Raw genomic sequence first — 20,354 nt, 5'->3', positions numbered from 1 at the left:
ACAAAGACAGGCAGAGACAGAGATAGAGACAGACAGACAGACAGACAGAGGGAGACAGACATAGAGACAGACACAGAGAGATAGACATAGAGACATGCACAGAGAGACAGACCCAGAGAGCAAAAGAGAGAGAGGGAGGCAGGTAGAGAGAGAGAATCATCAAGATGGGTTTTATTTTATCTGTGGTCTGTCTAGTAAAAACTTCAAATGGTGATCTCATTTTTTAAATCACAAACCGGGGTCTGCTGTGCTTAATATTAGTTTCCTTTCTGCCATCTTCTCTCCAATGGCAGAATGAGACTAAGAAGCATCCAATGATGGTGCATTTGATTAAGTATGCAGGAGGGGTTGAACAATGATGAGATATTAACTTGTGTAAATACAATGCTACTCAGCTAATGAAGAAGATAAAGAAACAGAGAGAGAAAAGCATTTACATTTTGCCTGAGCTTGTCTCCACTTGTCCATTCTTGAGCATGAAACTATGCCAGCTTGAGCATGAGGGACAACTGGATCTATTCCATGGACCCAGTGGGAGACTTAAGTTTCCCCTGTCTCTTGTGGTTCAGGGGATGTGACTATATTGAGTGTACTTTTGGACATACATTTGTGGTATGCAATTTAGACTTGAAATGAATGCAAACAAGTAACTTGGGGCATAAGTAAAACAATAGCGATCCATTCACTCTGTTTAAAAGCCAAAACACAATTGGTAGTGCTAGTCTTCTTGAGAGACGATAGAAAACGGCACTTTTTGTTGAGATTTTCACATTGACTTTAGATATCACTCTCCCTCCTCCAGTATGAATTATGACTTGCGTGGTCCATAATTTTCTGAAAGGTCAGACTTAAAGCCTGAAGGACCGAAGTGCTGAACATACCATCTTCTGAGCAGGTGCTGGCTCTTAGTTCTCGCATGTCACCTTGAAGTACTCATGTTCTCTCCTGCTTGATATCTCAACCTACTTCTAAGAGAGACTTTCATATCTATCATTTTCAGGGCTGTCTAAGTATAATTTGTAAATGCGACTTCTCTCCAGGGTACTTGCATTTTCATCCTTATCTTTTAATACAGAAAAGCAGCACTTCACCATGTGCTATAGAAATGCCAGGTGTCTATCGACGTGGTGGATGGGAGAGCTATTTCCTTGGCAAAGAGCTTGTTACCTCTAGATTGAAAATTACCCAGAAGAAATTCAAAAGCTTATTTTTCTCCTGTAAGCCTAAATAATGTAGAACAAAACTATCGATGGAATGAAGCACATTACAGACTGCTGAGTTTCTAGTAACAAGCTTGTTGTGTAATTCTGAGGAGCTTTCTCTCACATCCCAAATTGGGATTTGGTGGAGAGAGATAGTTTGCCTTGCCAATTCAAATAGAAAAGACTCAAATATGAGTAGCCTGTTAGCGTTAAGGTTTATTAAAGAGATGAGAAGGGAGATGGCTGCAACTTTGAGTATCCACAGATAGGAACTTGGCGTGTACACAGGCTGAGTGCAATCAGCTGAGAAGGGAGAAGGGTACTTTAGAATGGAAAGGAAGAAAGAGTGACTTAGATGCTGATAGCAGACATAGAGTGAACACAGTATATGTCTCTAAAGCCTATTCTAGGTGGAAGGAATTGAGAACTGGGTAAGTTTTATCAGGAAGAAGTATCTGCACATACCTTCCTGCAGGAAACTAAGAAAAGAATTGCGATTGCTTGTTATTCATGAGTGTTTTTTGCTCAAAGGTGTTTTAATCTTTGTTTTTAAATTTCTTTTTGGTTGGACTGGGGTTTGAGATCAGGAACTCACACTTACTTGGCTGGTACTCTAACACTTGAATATCCCGGGTAGTGAGGATTATACGCATCAGGCACCAGCATCCAGATAAATTTTATTTGTTTAAGAAACCATATTCACCTTTCCCTTTGAAAATCTTCACGTCTCTATTAGAAGCTGGGCATAGGTATTGGGCTGCATGTTAAAATGAATAGCGACAATGGAAAACTCCATTTGAACTCCATTCATTCTACCTGCCATGTGTTAAATTTTTAAAAAGTATTACCTCAGAAGGTGGTGCTGTGAAGGTTAAATAAAATGATCCATGTGCTTTAAGTAGCACAGAAACCAGCAGGAGGCTTAAACTCAATTAATATTTCTATTCCTTACACCTTCTTTCAGCCTTCTTGTTTTACAAAGATAATTCCTAACTCATAGGTTAGGCTTTTATATGTAATAAAGTATAGGACGCCCTGAATTATCATAGTCCACACTCAACAAAAATTAGTTTTCTTATAATTGTTTTTTCATGTTTGTCTCTTAAATTTCCATCCAGATGAACTCAACTCTGTCACAAACCTGGGACAGCATATACTGTATAGGCAGGAACAAAGTTAGACAAAATGTACACAGATACCACAGACATTGAGTGTGTAGGTTGGTGCACACACAACATGTAGGAAGTTTCCACCGATATTTATTTTTCTCAAGACAACTATGAAACTATTACTGGAAATGTAAGTTGTTAGAAAATTCAATTTCATATTTTGGAGGAGGGGGAATTGAGTCACTTACAGAATATAATCATGTATGAGAGAAAGTCCTGAATCTGGTTGAGCCATATGATGGAGAAGATGCCCATTTTGGTGCAGAGAGAAATAATAACAGAAGACCTTGGATAATGGGGTTATTGACTGACGGAATATATGAATGATTAGTGATTGATTAACCCCAATTGGATGACTGGGGTTCTTTGTTCATCTCATCACTAAATTATCATTAATTAAAATGACAAAAGAAGAGGAAAAATTGATTTGACAACTTATCAATTATGAATTAATTAATGTTTATATTATTTGGTTTGTCCTCTAAGGAATAACAGACATGCTGAATTCTGGGTTCTTTTGAATATACCAATATTGTTACTGAACTATACATAATGTCTGAGACAAAAGTGAATTGTTGTTTCTGCTACCTATGTGTATATTGGTAACAACAAGATACTTAATCCAGATTGAAACCAAGTGACTTGTAGACATGTAGATTTATAATTAAAAAAATTTTTTGTATTGCCTTGTGCCTGTAACTCATATCTGTCATCCTAGCTACCCAGGAGACGAAAATCTGAGGATAACAGTTTGAAGCCAGCCCAGCAGAAAAGTCTATGTGAGATTCTTATGTCCAATTAGCCACCAAAAAGCCAGAAGTGAAGCGTGGCTCAAGCAGTAGAGCAGCAACTTCGAGAAAAAAAAAGTTGAGGGACAATGCTTAGTTAAAGCCCCAGTACGGTGCAAAATATTATTTGATAACTTACTATGTGAAGAATAAATACGAATCTAGAGTAGACTTCTGAATAGGTAACTTAACTATGTAAAAGAAGAGCTTGGGAACAAAACCATTAAAATGTTGAGCAATTTCATAGATGATTTAATTTCTTTCACTTTTCAATTAAACTTTTGTTGAAGAAACATGTATTACAAAACTTAAATGTTACCTTTAAACTGAAAGAGGGAGAGAGAGAGAGAAAGAGAGAGAGAGAGAGAGAGAGAGAGAGAGAGAGAGAGAGAGAGAGAGAACTGACTGAAATAGCATTACACCTAAACCTTTCCATTTTTAAAATCAGGTCTTCTGGGCTGGGAATGTGGCATAGTGGTAGATTGTTGCCCAGCACGCATGAATCCCTGGGTTCAATTCCTCAGTACAGAAAGCCGGAAGTGGCACTGTGGCTCAAGTGGTAGAGTGCTAGCCTTAAGCAAAAAAAAAAAAAAAACCTCAGGGACAGTGGCCCTGAGTTCAAGCCCTGGGACTGGCAAAAACAAAAAACAGGACTTCCACCGCACTGAAATCATGCATATTGTGCCCCAGCACATCCTGAGTGTTTCATCTGTTGTTTGTTTTAATCTGATTCATATTGGAGTAGCAAGCTGTTCTATACTTTTCTGTATTTATTCGTGTCTGGGTTGTTCTAAACTGTCCATGTCCAGGGAAGGACACAGCAGCGGTAGTCTGTGGCAATGGAGCAGCCCAGCTCCAAGTTAACTGATCCATAGAAAACGAAACCCACACCAGTGCCCTCATTAATCCTTTGTACTAACCTTTAGTTCTCCAGTACAGAAAACATGAGAGGCACAGTGATCTGTGGGATACAGTGGTAGGATCCTGTTGGATATGGGAGTGTTCTGAAGAGCCACAGAGGAGCTCCCTTCCCTGATGAGACCCTCTCCCTCCCTTCCAGGTGAACATTCCCGAGTGACAGACTCACTTACTCCACCAGTCAATAAAGAAATGCGCCACCCACCAGCTGATATTTCTCACCAATATTTTGGAACTTAATAAAGGCTATGGATGGAACAATATCCCTCTCCAATGCATATATTGGAAGCCATTATTACCCAATAACAATATGTTTGGAAATAAGGCCTACCAGAAAGTAGAAATCATTTCTCTCTCTCTCTGACTATTCACAGCTAACATGGATCTTGAGCTAACAGTGAGACTTACTTGAATTTGAGTAATGTACAAGGAAGTCCAGAAGAAAGTGACATTTCTAGGTGAGCCCTGGGCTGCTTCAAATGAATTACGCCCTTACCTAGAAGGACTTACATATTGTACAAGGATACTCAGTGGGCTTCAGGGAAACCAGGGAGATTAAGAGAAGTCAGAAGATTAGAAAAGTGGACTTTATATTCAAATTTTCAAAACACAGAATAAAATAGATTTCCTAACCTATTTCATAGCCAAGAATCTGCAATGAATTTCTTTTTAAATGTTCATTTTTGGTTTTGGAAAAGAAGAAATAGTAATTCACGGAAGGCTGTATGGTTTACTCGTTTTAAACAACTTCAGTCAGAAACAAGATTACTAGAAAATCTTGATCATTCAGAAAGAACATATTGAACAACATTTCCTTCAATATCCATATTGGACTTTTAAAAAAGAAAGTATTGGTGCAAAGTTTACTTTGCTAAATGACTACAGACTTCATGGTTTAATTTATTTAAGGATAGGGGCCTGTCCTGCTAAACATTTTAGTGACTTTTAAGAAGTTTTCGAGGACATAGACACCTAATCTGTAGTTGTCCTACAGTGAGAAGAATATTAATGAGTCAGGATGCAAGGTAGTTAAGCGCTGCAGCTAACAAACAACAATAAAATAATAATAAGGGAGATACGGTAGAAAAGCACCACTGGAAATTTAGTCAATGGCTAACTCAACCCCAAGGTGCCAACAATCTAATGTAAATACAGGTACATTACTACAATTAAGCAGGTAGTTATCCTGTGTTCACTGCACCGATCAGATCGCACCTGAAATACATCTGATCCCTGGTACCACACTTTAAGCAAGGGCTTCTTAATTATTTTGTATCATGATCACTTTTGGCCTCTCTGACTAATGTTTTCCAATGCATTAAGCCTTTACAAAGGTAAATGCTGATATTGGGAATACGGTTCTGCACAAAAGCAATGTGAGATGACAATGGCCAAAACAGCAAGGTACTCAGAATTACTTCAGGAGGAGCATCCTTTGGAGATACCTGTGGAAGTGCGGAAGCAAAGGCTGGATGAGGTAGGAACACCTCCAGCACAGTTGAAAGTGCCCCAGCTGTGGCAAACAGGTGTAGAACACTCACTTTGTAACGGGTGTTGACCATGAGTTCAAGATGGCAGCTGCTGGATGAGAAAATTGGGGGGAAAATAATCTTGTTGACCAGAATCTGAGCTCACATGGAGTTGAGAAACTAACCATATCACCATCTCAGGTTTAAGATCCTCCTTTGGGTCCCCAAGTGTCATTATTAATCTCTTTACTTCACTGTTTCATAATGACTCCTGCTTTAGATTGCTCTCTCCTTTAAGGTACACCTTGATCATCTCTATGACGGATTCCCTCTTCTCTAGCACTCTACCTGACACCTGGTAGGTGTTCCATAAATGTTGGTGGTAGAACTGTACAGGTGCATGCTTTTTCCAAATTCTTTTACATTTTCAAGCTTGATTTTTACTAAGGAAATTACACATAGACCACAATGGTGTTATGTTGCATTGCTTCAAAAGTTTGGAGCAATGGAAGGGCTTCCTAATGAGCTCTGCATTTGTAGATCACATTTGGGAACAAGGCAGCCAAGTGTATGTCAGTGGACATTAAGATCTTGCAAATCATCACAGTGGACATTTAAAAAAGGTAGAGCTAAAATCTCTGCCTGGGATATTTCCCACTCCCCATTCTATCAGAAACAGCCTTTTTACATTCCTCCCGAGATTCTTCCCAAAGATATGTACTGAGTTGTGGTCTCAGGGGGATTCTGAAATAGCTATTATTTATCTTTCGATTATTTTTACATTTTAAGCTATTTGTGTATCCATTAAAATATGACCATCTGTCTCTTACTAAACCACAGCAACTAAGAAAATACTGTCCCCCAAAGGAAGACAACTTCTTTACTGAGCCATGGAAAAAATATTGGCACCCTGGGACAAACTTTCAAGCCACCATTTATACCCAGTTTCCAAGTTCTATCTGAAACTGCTGAAGAAACCCAACGACATGCTTTGTTCCTTGGTTACCAAATGCAAAATGCAGTTGTACATTCTCATGGTTGCAAGCAAAGCCAAAAGCACTAGCAACATTTGACATTTCTTAATGGCTAGGAGTGTGAATAAATGAAAAACATGAATGGGGTCACATCATGGTTGAGAGTGGGCCAAGAGTGTGGCGCCATTGGTATAAAGAGGTAGAGAAGTCAGTGTGACACCTGGATTCAAATCCCAGCTCCGCTTCTCACTAACTTTGGCATGTTTCTAAAACACCCCATAGCTCAGTTTCCTTAACTCCAAACAGAGGATAATAATAATCTGCCTACCTCGTGACACTGTGAGAGTTAAATAAAGTAATACTGGAACATTGCACAGAATAGTGGTGAACACAGGATAGATTACAATATAACCATTTGCTATCATTAGGATGTAAGTTCAGAATTCCTGCTATATCTGTAACTTCTACAACAGTTCCAGGCACACTGTGGCACTCAGCAAACAGTTGTTACATGAATGGGTAAATGAGGAGCTAGAATACAAAGAAGAGGACTGTATAAGAAGCTTGTGATTAGTGATTGATTACTCCTCTTCTCCCTCAGCCCCTCAACCACACAAAGCATAGAAGCTGATAGCAATCTAAAGACTTGGCGTTTATAGCCAATGAATACTAATTTCCAGATTAGTCTACAAAAAAGTAATTTTGTTTTCTTCAGAACGCAGAGACTCATGCAAGCAAGCATTCTAACTCTGGATCCATGTCTCCAGCCATTTTTAAAAAAGGTGACCTTAAAAGGTAACCAGGCCTGGTGCTGGTAGTTCATGCCTGTAATCCTAGCTACTTAGAAGGCCAAGATCATGGCTCAAAGCCAGTCCAGGCAGGAGAGCCCATGAGACTCTAACCTCTAATTCACTACCAGAAAACCAGAAGTGGCGCTGTGGCTCAAGTGGTAGAGCACTAGCCTTGAGTGAAAGAGCTCAGGGACAGTGCCCAGGCCCTGAGTTCAAGCCCCATGACTGAGAAAAAGCAAAAACAAAAAATGGTAACTAGGATGAACCAAGTTTACACCTACAATTCAGCTGCTCAGGAGGCTGAGACTTGAGGATTGAGGCAAAAAAGTCCATGAGACTCTTATCCCAAATTAACTAGCAAAATCCTAGAAGTGAAGGTGTGGCTCAAGTGATAGAGTGCCAGCCTGGGGCAGAAAAAGTCAAGCCAGAGCACAAGGGAGTTCAAGCTCCAGTGCCAGTACAAAAAAGAAAAGTAGCTAGGGTGAAAATATTTCATGAGAACAGCCCAACCACCATTTGCTGCTTCTTCCTGTAAATCTACTTTCAACAACCGTGGTTTTTAGTACTAACTCACTGCTTAAGCTTTTTGTGGGGGAAGGGACAGATGTTGACTTTTCTGAGAAAAGTGGAAGTCATTACAATTTCACTTTCAATGGGTGGATTCAGAGATGCATAGAAATGGGCTCCTATGTAGATAAAAAGGAAGGATAAAATGTCTTGAAGTTACTTCAAATGCCCCCAGTGGTGAAGTCCATGAAGCTCATATTGTTTGCAAGGCTATTTCAAGTTCCAGACTTAGATTAACTTGTAATAGAGACATTCATTCTTACAGTAAGCCAAGACAATTGTTTCTCTCGCTACCCAACAACTGACATACTGAACTGGATGTTTCTGGGGGTCTCAGATATGGATTCTAGCTAACCGGATTGCTTTTTGGAAAAACAAACAAACCAAAAAAAAATCTTGCCTCACAAGGGATTCTTATGTACTAATTTAATTCTAGATAGGTGTTAAGAGAATATTGCATAAAATGTTGCATACAAAACATTATTATTAATATCCTTAATTAAAGCAACAACAGTTGCAGTACACAGATCCAGCCAAATTAGGAAAATCACATATTAGGTAACTGGGTTGCTAAGCAATATTACATCCTCATTTTACTTAATTGCTGTAATTACCATCTCCCAGCAGATGCTACAGTAGAAACACAGAAGGAAAGGAAAACGGAAAGAGGAGGAGGGAAGGGAGGGAGAGAAAGGAAAGGAAAAAGGAAAAGAAAAGAGAGGAGAGAGGAAAAGCACTAGTTGCATGCTTTAAATGGTCTGATGATCTCAAATGCTTTTATCTACTTGCTACTCAATAGAGCCCAGCAGTAAGTAGACACTCTAGGAAAGAATGGAAGGACAAAGAATCAATAAAAGTACCAAACTGTCAGGTGGGAGGACCTGTTTAGGGACTGCTCTTCCCAATAGCTGATCAATTGTCTCATGTCTAGTTTTTAAATGTCTTTCCCTGAATAGAGAGGTGAGAGTCAAGTAAAGCCCCATCCTTCAGAAAGTTGTCATTCTTGAAGGATATTGACTATAACAAAGACCAAGTTCATACAAAAAAGCAAGCAGCCCGAAGACATAGACCTGTGTGTGTGTGTGTGTGTGTGTGCGCGCGCGCACATGTACGCACACACGCGTGCTTGTAATGGGGTTTCATCTCAAGGCCTGGGCACTGTCCTTTAGCTTTATTACTCAAGACTAGTTCTCTATCACTTGAGACACAGCTCCACTTCTAGATTTTTGGTGATTAATTGCAAATAAGAGTTTAAAACTTCCCTGCCCAGGCTGGTTTTGAACTGTGATCCTCAGATCACAGCTTCTTGAGTATATAGAATTACAGACGCAAGCCACCAGAGCCCAGCTTTAGAGCTCATTCTTGACAAGTGGATGGATGGTGAATACAAGTGACTGTCCTTTACTCCTTTACCCATAGTCTCATGACCATCCACAGCCAGCTGCCAGCAGTAGGGCAATAAGGGGAAGAGAGTGGCTGAAGCTGCATATACGTATTCTCCTGGTCTCAGTGACTGGAAATAGTATTCAGAGCTCCACTGAAAAATGAAGCCATGGTTTAAAGTAGTATACTAGCTGCCCAGCATACCACAAAGTTCAGAATTTGAGCCCAGATTAATATACCTGCAGAGTCCAAAGTTCCTTTATCACACTAGACACGGGGGTCACACTCCAGGTCATTGGGTAGAGAGGGATAAGATAAGGGACAGGAAAAGTAAAGTGTTGACTGTGGGTCAGTCATAGGATTCTTTATCTGCTCTTCTTTCCCCTTCTCCAGAGCTAAATGAGATGAGAAATCTAATGGATATTTTCATCTCATGATAATTCAAAGTCTTGGGAAATTTTATCTTTCAAGTTAACAATTTTTATGCTATATAGCACTGCTATAATTATACAATTATTTTGCATGGGAGTTGGGACTGGGATTTGAACTCAAGGCCTTTTGATCATTTGGCATTTTCACTCAAAGTTGTTGCTCTACCACTTGTGCTACACCTCCATCTTCTTTCAGGGGTTAATTGCTGGTTAATTGGAGATGACTTTTCTGTTAGACTGGCTTTGATCCACTGTCTTTAGATCTCAGCCTCCCCAGTAGCTAGTGTGAGCCACAGGTGCCTGGCTAAGAGCTGTAAATCTAAAACACATTCTTTGGAATTTCTGATTATCTCCCACACATCCTCTTGTCCCATGTATGCTTTAATTTGGTGCCATGGAGTGTACAGAACATGTAGTCCAGCGACCTTTGTCAACATCTCCATGGATGGTAGTAATTACTAAAGCAAAGTCTGCTTTACTGTTATGAATGACGTAAGTGCTTGACACGGGCACCGGAGAGGATGAAACATGAGTGAGTAACCTGAACAACTAATTCTTCCACTAAGCTGGTTTTCTGTCTCTCCTACCTTTTGTTTCCTAAAAGAATTCTCCACCACTGGAACACAATTTCTGTCCACAACAATGTTGGGGTTAATGGCAGACTCTTAATGTCTCTCTTGTATGGTCTTCTCCCTATGGTATATCCCCTGTTGTCACTGTACTTGATTTTGGTACCCTGCATCTTGTATATACATTTATTTAATTTGGGGGCCTGGGGAAGGGGAATAACAAAACACTGAAACAAGGACACAGGATGCCCCATTGCAACAATGATACAAGACATTATGTTGGAAATGTACTTCACATTTTTGGGGGGGGAGTGAAAAGGGTGGGGGAGGGAAAGAATAATGGGAGAACAACAAAGTAGGGGTAACCATACTCAACAAGCAATGTACTCATTGCCTTACTCATGTAATTGTAACCCCACTGTACGGCATTTCTACAATAAAATAAAAGTTAAAAATTCTATCTTAAATGGAACTAAACATGCTTGCCTGAAGGAAGAAGCCACTCACAGGCTACCTATCTGCTGTACAAGTGACATTAGTGTTAGCTTTGTTCTGCTAATGAAGGTATCTGTCTCCCTGACTACATTCCCCTCTCCTTCCACACTGCCCAACAACTCTCCTTCAGTTATTTTACCTCAGAGACCTTGAAACACCAGACCTCTTGGAGGAAATGAAGTGTTTCCTCTAGAGTCAACTATGTCACATTATCAGTCATTCATATTTTGACTTCAATTATTTCCTCTGATCTGAAAATGGATAACATCTACCAATCACTTAATTTAGTATGACAAATTCTTATGCCTAACATTCTTCTATTGTTTCAACCAATGCTATCAATGATAAGAAACTATACGAAGTAGAACCTACCAAAAATTATCTCATCATTCAAGTGAAGAGACTTGGATTATGAGAGAATGAAATTTTGCCCAAGATCATGTTGTACATAGAGCTCTCAAATTCAATGCCTGGTTTACCAGAATTTCAAAGTCCATGGATCTCCCCATTTGGATTATTTCTTATGTATAATCAGAGAGTTTACAGAAGTAGAGGAGGATAGATGTGATACCCAATCAGCACACTAGGTACAAATGGCACAATGTGTAAATGGGTTGGCTGAGAGGGGAGACTGCAACTGCTATTAGCATTATAAACAGGTTAGTTCCTTAGGCACTAAAGATTATCTAGAGGCTGGGAAGGTGGCTCAGTGGTAGAGCGCTTGCCTGGCATGCATGAAGCCCTGGGTTCGATTCCTCAGCACCCCATAAGCAAAAAGAAAAAAGCTGGAAATGGCGCTGTGGCTCAAGTGGTAGAGCGCTAGCCTTGAGCTGAAGAGTGGAGGGACAGCGCCCAGCCCAGAGCTCAGGCCCCATGACCCGAACCCCCTCCCCCCCCAAAAAAAAGATTATCTAACCTATTTGGTAGCAAATCGATGTCCTTGGCTCCCAGGTGGCAGGAAAATAAAGAAGTGCATATTCATTAGTTTTCTTTTCAGTTACATGCACCCTTTGACCCCCCCCCCCATTTTTTGGAGGCTAGCAAACCAGGAGAAGCTTCATTCTCTTTGCAAACTCTGAATTCTGGAAGTTTTGGCCAAATACCAGGGCCAGAGACAAATAGGACTGGGCACTTAGAATTTATGAGTTCAACCCTCTCTAGAATTTCACAAATATTATGACCTTAATCCTCACTCTCTGTAGGCCCATTGAAAGTCCTAGTTATGACAGTAATGACAAAGAAAATCCCAATACTCTTTCTCCAAATGGGCAAGTGAACCTTTTGTTGTTGTTGTTGCTTAAAAGATGTTCAGTAATACCAAATAAACTTTGGCTAAGCAAAAAATGTTTTCCCAAGGACTCATAAAAAGCTGAGGGTTGAGACTATCTAAAATACCAGCACATTTGCAAACTTCTTGAGTGTGCTGTTAGGAATTGTAGCACCAATGAACAGAGGCACCCTTGAAGTGTGTCAGGAGGAGAGATGACTGGTCGCAAACTTATCCGCATGGTGTTCAGTGCCAAGAACATGTTGTAAGCATTTCTGGTACCACTGCTATGAAACCCAATCAAATTTTCATCTTCCAGAAAAACAGAAATTAGATGTTCCTGGGCCTTGAATAAAAACCCAAACAAACAATTCGACCACAAACTGCCTATGGAAGTAATTCAAGTTAGAAGAAAACTGTTTCCTACTGGCTTTAGTCCCAGCCAATCTCTCTTGTGTGAAGGAAGAGATTGACTTTGACATTCCAAACTAAGCTTCTCAGCAATGCTAAGGGAAGGAAAAAGTCTGGCTATAGCCCTGTCCTGTGATGTGTCAGGCGTTATGCTATAGAAAGCTGTATATATATCATTACTATGAGCAAGGTAAAATTGGGCTGAATGGTTGTATCCCTATCCCAAATTCACATGTTGAAGACTTCAGCCCAGTGTGACTATATTTGGAGACAGGGCTTCTAAGGATTTAGTGAAGGTAAACGTGGTCCTTAGAATGGGCCTCTAATTTCACAGGTTTAGTGCCCTCAGATAAAGAGGCACCAGAGAACTTGTACTCTTTCCAGGAATGCACAAAAAGAAGCCAAGTGAAAGACACTGAAAGATGGAGGTGGTATACAACCAAGAGGGTTCCCATCAACCAAGAGGGTTCCCATCAGCAACTGACCATATTGGCACCTTACCCTTTCAGACTTTACAATTAAACTTCTGTTGTCTAAGTCTGTAGTACAGATTCAGCATCCCTAATACAAACATCTAAAATCTGAAATGCTTCAAAATTCCAAATTCTTTGAGAACCTATATGACCACAAGTGAAAAAGAAACCTACATCATAAAGTTGTGTTGCTTGTACATCTTGCTCACTTTTCCCCTCTGAAAATGTATGTGTGTATGTGTGTGTGTGTGTGTGTGTGTGTGTGTGTGTATTTATACATATTTATACATAGATATGTATACATAAAAAGTCCACAATCTGAAAATTTTCTAGTCTTAAGCATTTTGGATAAGAGATATTCAGTCTCTGCTTTGTTTTGACTGACTGATACCATCTTCATATTTTAATTTTCATTATTACCCTACCATAAGTGTTTAGTCAATTTTTTTTCAGAAAAGGAAAAGGAGATCAGGCAGTATGGACATATCATGGTCAGAAAGACTAGAAACCAGGCCTTGACTGAACAAAACATGAATGTACTTTTCTCCTTCCTCTCAGTAGATACGATAGTTTTCCATTATCCTGATTTTGCTAAGTGCTGGTAATCAAAAGATTTCTTAAAAGGCATGCTAATGACCATGTTTGGATTTTAGTTGATCCCAAATTTAACACAGATGTTTAAAAAATACAGCAAATGTACTTACAAATTTCCAAATAGAGAAAAGGTTAAAAAGTAAGATTAATAGCAACTAAATTTATTTGGCCTTTATCATATGTCAGTCACTACCCTAAGGACTAAACATAGTGTGATACTAATATCATGATTCAATCAGGAATTATCTGTATATTATATATGTGTGATCTGAGACAAAAAAATAGGCAAAATAAAAAAATGAGGCAAATACAATTTGCCCCAGGTTCCAAAGCTTGTAAGGAGCAGAGGTGAAATTTAGAGCCAGGTAGTAAGTTTCTAGAACTTCTATCCTGGAAGAGGCATTGAGGCCATGAAATCCTATATAGCCATTATCATGAAACCATGGAAGAATGCAAAATACCAAAAGATCATGTTAAATGAAAAGGAAGGGCAGGAAGATGCCGTGTTCTAGAAGCTGCTGCTGATACTGAGGACCTAGAACCAAGTCATGCCCTCAGTATTTTGAGTTGAACCGTCAGGGGCCATCCCAGCTTGAGGTAAAACAGCGCTAAGAGCCTCAAGGAAAAAAGCAGAATGTCACCACAGGACTTCCCACATAGCCAAGGATCCCGGGAACAGGGAGACTGCAGGGCACAGGCTTCCAATCCAGTGGTTTCCGAACTACAGCGTGCTTCTGAAATATCTACAGGGCTTATTAAGTCATAGTGAGACTGGGCCTCGTTCCAAGAGTTCCTGGTTCTATTGGCTTGCTGTTAGGCTAGACATATATGCAATTAACAAATACCCATATTGAAAGGTTGAAGACCACACTTTGATAACCACTCATTGAAGCCATGGGTAGGCACTTCCACTGCTGACACCAAACTCCCTCTGTCTCACCTCGTGGTGACACCTGGGGTAGCTGTGTTTTTTTATTGTTAAATGACAGGAGTGAGCAAAATTGCATGACTGAGTTCTAGTAAGAAGAGATTTATGATACATTTGCAAAATTCTTAGAGCTATTTAAACTCTAAGAAGAAAGGACAGGTTCTTGAGGCTGCAAAGAATAGCAAAAGAGAAAACAGAAGGTGTAATCAGAATTTCCTAGTTGTCATTAGTAGTATACAACTTGGTCTAAATGACTTAACTTCTTAGTTCCTCAGTTTACTTATTTGTGAAACAGGAATAGAACCTCCCATTCATCATGTAACTGTGAGTATATTAGCCTGATGCTTGTTGAAAACACTTCTGTCTCCTGAGTCTAGTCTACTTATCCAAAACAAGGCCAGGGCCTGAGAGCATGAATCTTAATAAACATTTGGTTGTTCTGAAACTGGGAACATTTTTATAACCCTCTAATAGAATCGACTTGGCTTTGATCTAGGCCCCATAGGAGCTAGCCACTGGTTTATTGCCATCTTAGTCTTATTTTGCAAATGGTATTATCATGGCTTTCTTGATAATGTCACCCAGGATGGTTAATTAGTAGATAACCTATAATAAAACTTGAAACACATAGTTCCATATTTGCTAATAAAAATTAAGACATAGACAAGATTAGTACATATTATGATTTTTTAAATAACTTTTTAAACAGACAAAGGTTCACTTCTCTAGCAGTAAGCAACAATTAAAAAAACCCTGAGTGGACAGCTTATATGTCCAAAGACTCCTGTAAAAGAATATGAGTGTATGGAACACAGAGGAAGTAAATGTACTTGGATAAGCGATAGGGGAAACGGTTGAGGAAAGTGCTGGGGTAACCTCTGCTTTACTTCAGTTTCCCTTCTACCACTTCCAGAATTAATCCTTTGATGGAAAGCAAGAGCCTCAGCTAGCCTTCTACCCCAGAGAGCCAGCTTTTCAAGAAAAGACCAAAGAGCTTCAGTCAATTTGGGGAGGGGACCTACTTTCCACAACTCATTTGGAAGCCCAGCTTGAAGCTGCTAATAGGAGCCATCTCATTGTAGCAGTGTTACATAGGAAGAAAGGAATCTTTTTTTTTTTTTTCCTGGGTGGTACATCTTGAAAGAGCTGACCATGACCAATGAACCATAACACCCAACCTGAAAGGTCTATTAAAAACCTATTTCACCAAAGCACATTTTCTGTGGGCTTGGTAGACAACTAAGCGCACTTAACAGATGATGGCCCAGAAGAAGGGAGGGAGAGAGATTAGCCTGGGGTTAAGCATCATTCTAGTGAGAGAAAGAGTAGGGTGCGATCTCCTACCTCTAATGTTTCCAGGCTGCTGCTCAGGGAACAGGGAGCAAGTTACCTGCTAGCTGGAAGGGATGAAGTAAGAATGAATAGGTGACATCGAACACTTTGTACATCCTCTGCTTCACAGCCTGCCAGCAAGGGTTCACAGTAATAACTATGGGCATAATTTTATCATTGGTTGTGGGGCTGGTATACATATACGACAAGTTCCATTTTGCAGTTCAGTGGCTAAGCTGGATATTTTAAGAAGAAGGCAATGAGTTGAGGAAAGAGGTATTACAACTGGCTATGCTTTAGCTTTTGTGCCACATTGGTCTCTATGCTGAGTCTTCCATTTTGATGGACCACAGTTATGCCTTAAAGGGGTTTCCCTTTTCCATATCCACATCAGATACAGGTATATAGTGCTGCACTATTTGTGTGCTTTGTTTGCAGTTCTAACCTGGCATATCTGTTGCCTCTGAGCCTGTAACAGATATTTATAGTGCCTCATTCAAAGTTCTGAAGTAAGGGCCCATTTGTTGTTTCTGGAAACCCACCCTTCTCTCTTTCTGGAGACTTTGCTTTTAATGGCTGTGACTTGTTACCTTCTTTTATGTATTTATTTTTTGTGCCAGTACTGGGGTGTGAACTCAAGGCTTCACATTATCATTTTTTTTTCACTCAAGGATGGTGTTCTATCACTTGAGCCAAAATCTACTTCTGGTTTGTGCTGGTTAATTGGAGAGAAGAGTCTCATGAACTTTTCGATACAGGCTGGCTTTGAACCTTGATCTCAAGATGTCAGCCTCGTAAGTATTTTGGATTATCAGCATGAACTATCAGTACCTGGCACTTAGTATTTTCTTTAGCTCTGTCCTTGAGCCACTGGAGCTGCTAAGCCTATTTGTGCAGACAGCCTGACAGACTTCATGTTGACATTCATCTGGTGCCCTTAACATGTGGAAGACTGCTATGCCCTGTAAAAACTCACTAACCTGCCTGAGTGGGGACAAATTGCAAAGTAGTCATTTATAAACCTACTCAGCTGAATGACTGAATTTTGTCTTGGTAACCCAAATATATTTTGAAAATCCTTAAGGCCAGAAGTGCATTGAGTTTCCCTAACTTCTCAAACATCACAACTTAGCACACTGGACATCACGAGTAAGTCAAATTCTCCTGGTTGAATAGGAGCTACAGCTCACTGTCCAGAGGTCATCATGCCTACAGGAACAGTCCCAACTCTTTATTATTATAATGTGGATATCGGGGAACTAGCTGTTTTTACCAGTTCCATCCAGGATCTGAGCTGTCCAAAATGGCAGCCACTAGGCATAAACAACTAACAAACACTTGAAATGGAGTGAGTGGGGTGGAAAAACTGACTTGTTAATCTTACATATATTTTGTTCACTTAAGTATGGCTCTGATGGTAGGGAGCACAGGTCTAGGAGGAACAATCACTTAGTCCCTTGTTCTCATCCTTGCCCAGCCTTTCCCTCCAGCCTTTCAAGTTTGTGCTGGGAGCAAGAACTCCTGTCCATCTGAGTCCTCATGTCCTCTTTCATCTCTGCAGAACCAGACTGAAGCAGAACCTGTGCCCTAGGTCTTTCTCAGGGTTCAAAGTCACACTGCTGAGATTTATGATACTATAGAATAACGGAGAAAAATGTAACTCCTAAGTGGCTCAAGTGGCTCATGCTTGTAATCTTAGCTACTCAACAGGCTGAAATTAGAGGATCACAGTTTGAAATTTTCCCAGGCACATAAATGGAGAGATTCATTTCTCCAATTAACTAGTAAGAAGCCAGGAGTGAAAGCATAGCTCAGTGGTAGAGTGTCAGCCATGACTAGCAAAAGTTGAAAAAGCTGAGTGAGAGCATAAGGTTCTGAGTTCAAGCCTCAGTAGTGGTAATAAATAAATAAATAAGGCACTCCTTCAGAACAACTGTTCCCTCCTGTATTTGAGTTCTTTGGGCAGTCACAGAAATCTGGCTTTATTCTTACCTGTTTTCTTTCTGACCATAAAATAATGATCATTCTCTGGACTCAGCCCTTGAGATTTTTGTTATTTTACTCCAAAGATAAATCATGTTCATGACTCTTACCAACTCCCAAATCTCCTAATGTTCCTGCCTAGTTTAGCTTGTAAGGAGATAAAAGAGCATAATAGCAGAGAGCCTTCTCTCCATTCCTCATGCCACAGCAAAGCCCAGCTATGCAAGTCACCTCAGACTCAGAGTGACCAGCTATGCGACATGGGTCCATTTCTTAACTCTTCTAAACTTCAGGTTATGATTCTCTAAGGTCCCATACTAACACAGGCCTTGCAGAATAGATAAAAGAATTGTAGGAGGTAACTGTGTCAAGTGTGAAGTGTTTGGCTAACAACCAATCTACCTGTCTTCAGTCTTTATGGCCGGATCTAGTGTTCTAACTGGGTGATACAGCATCATATGAAGCAGGAGCTCTGTGTAGCTGTTTATCCTCTTCCTGCAAAGTTCATACTCCTCTCGAGGGGTAGAAGATGACAGCTAGGACCAGTGCCAACACTGTCAACAGGCTGACTGAGATGAATGAGGGAGGTAAGATGACTCAGGAATACATATACAGAGATAGGGAGCCAATCACAAGATTCCCTTAGCACATGCTCACCCCTCAATCAATCGGAGTTGGGCACACTGTAAGGGAGAAGAGTAAAGGGACCTTATATAGAGCAGCCTTTAGGAAAGAGACCAAGGACACCCAGCTCCAGAAAAATAAACCTGTCTGACTTCTTTAAACACTTTAGATGGCATTACTTAGATAGCATTACTCTTTCTATGTCGCATCCTTGTTACTCTAGTGTATTCCAACTGAGGCTTCAAACATGACTTCCACTGCAAGAAGACTCCTTAGCCCCTCTCAAGATGGAAGTTGCTATTTTTTTGTTGTCTTTGCTCTCATTTCTTCCAGAACAGTTTAACATTGTAATGCTCAAGTCTGGAATTTTAATGCCTCTTTATCTCTTATCCAAGTTATACCCCCTGGTGCATCATATATGAGTTAGGAATGTTGAACAAAGAATTCATAAATGGGAAAGCAGTCTCTTTTGGTCTGCCTGTTCAGAAACTGGGAGGAGAAAACTTTGGATGAACAGAGTTCATTTGATTTTCATGTTGACTAAGTGCTACTTAGAAACATGACTTTATTTCAATTTTTATTCCTGAAAATTATTCCAGGAGGCATGAGTCCAATTGCCTTAGTTCTTAAAATATAGTGACTGTGGGCTCATCTTTCTTTGGTTTTATTTGTGGGAAGTTTTTGGAATCTGGATATTAGTGATTATGGAGGAGAGCTGTGCATGAAACTTGCAGAAAGTCATACATGGGCTGAATTTGAATGAGCCCCAAAGCATAGCCTGATTCATGTGAATGTTTTCAGATGTTTAGATTCTGGCCATTGAGAGCTGGTTATAGTAATCATTGGGCTTAGTAAGTATTTTGAAGCTTGCTTAAAAGGCTCAAAAATTAAACTATTTTTAAAAAGCAATCTAGATCTGGCTCCTATACATTGTAAACCTATTTCATTCATCTTTAAGGCCAATAATTTTCCTCTGCAAGCCAACTTTGCTCAACTCCATCATCAATCATGACTTGCAGGGCAAAAGGATATTAAGGAATTTCAACTCTATTCACTGTTGCCATTTTAATTTCTGTTATCTCTTGTTCTTTTAGGTCTCATTCTTTTCACTGCAACTGCACCATTATTTTATGTCCTTGTAGGATGAGAACACTGTGTAGTTTGGGTATACTTCTTATTCAAGCAAATGCCCCAAACCTAAGTATACTCTGCTGTAAATACAGGGTAAACTTTGGAATCAAACTCCTCATATAGTTTATTCCATGTTGTTCAGTGATTTCTTCAACAGATATCTAATGGCAATGTTGTTAGACACCATGCAAGAAGGACACAAATATTATGCTATCCTGTCTAGCATCTAAGTAAAGTCACAGTGACATACATGGAGTGAAGACAGTTACTGTCTTAAAGCACACAAAGAAAGAGCTGCTAAGAGAATCCAGGTCTTTAGCTGTCAGCAATTTGAAAGTAAGACTCAGTTTGATTCCATTTTTGTTTGATTCATTTTCTTTTCAGGCTTTCAACGAAGGGAACAAGAATCCAAGTCTTTATGACCATGTTACCTAACTTGGCCACTCTGAATAACACAGCAGTGATTATGAAAGTATAGATATATGTCTTTGGGAGTCTAATTGGACACCTTTGGATACAAGCCTAGAAGTGAGATTGCTAGCTCAGATAATAGTACTATTTTTCATTTTTTAGACAAATTTTCACACTGTTTTCCACAATAGTTGCACCATCTTACTTTCTCTACAGTAGTGTACAGGAGTTCTCTTTTCCTACACAATTTTTGCCAATGATTGTTACCTTTAATTTTTTTTTTTGGTGCTGGTCCTGAGGCTTGAATTCAGTTCCTCAGCACTGTCACTGAGCTTTTGTGCTCAATGCTGTTGAAGGTGAGCTCTGTCTCAACTTCTGGCTTTCTGGTGATTAACTGGAGATAAGAGTCTCCTGGGATTAACTGTTGGGTGTCGTGGCTGGCTT

At 39.9% G+C, this 20,354-nt stretch overlaps 1 protein-coding gene across 1 annotated transcript in view; it reads right to left on the bottom strand.

Moving 5' to 3' along the window:
- Sntb1 (syntrophin, beta 1 (dystrophin-associated protein A1, 59kDa, basic component 1)) overlaps positions 1-20,354 on the bottom strand; it is a 264,000-nt gene that overhangs the window by 8,701 nt on the left and 234,945 nt on the right.

Source organism: Dipodomys ordii, unplaced genomic scaffold, assembly GCF_000151885.1.
Source record: "Dipodomys ordii isolate 6190 unplaced genomic scaffold, Dord_2.0 Scaffold151, whole genome shotgun sequence".
NCBI classification, from domain to species: domain Eukaryota; kingdom Metazoa; phylum Chordata; class Mammalia; order Rodentia; family Heteromyidae; genus Dipodomys; species Dipodomys ordii.
The sequence above is the reverse complement of the archived record's forward strand: the minus strand, read 5'-3'. Positions and strand labels throughout refer to the sequence as shown.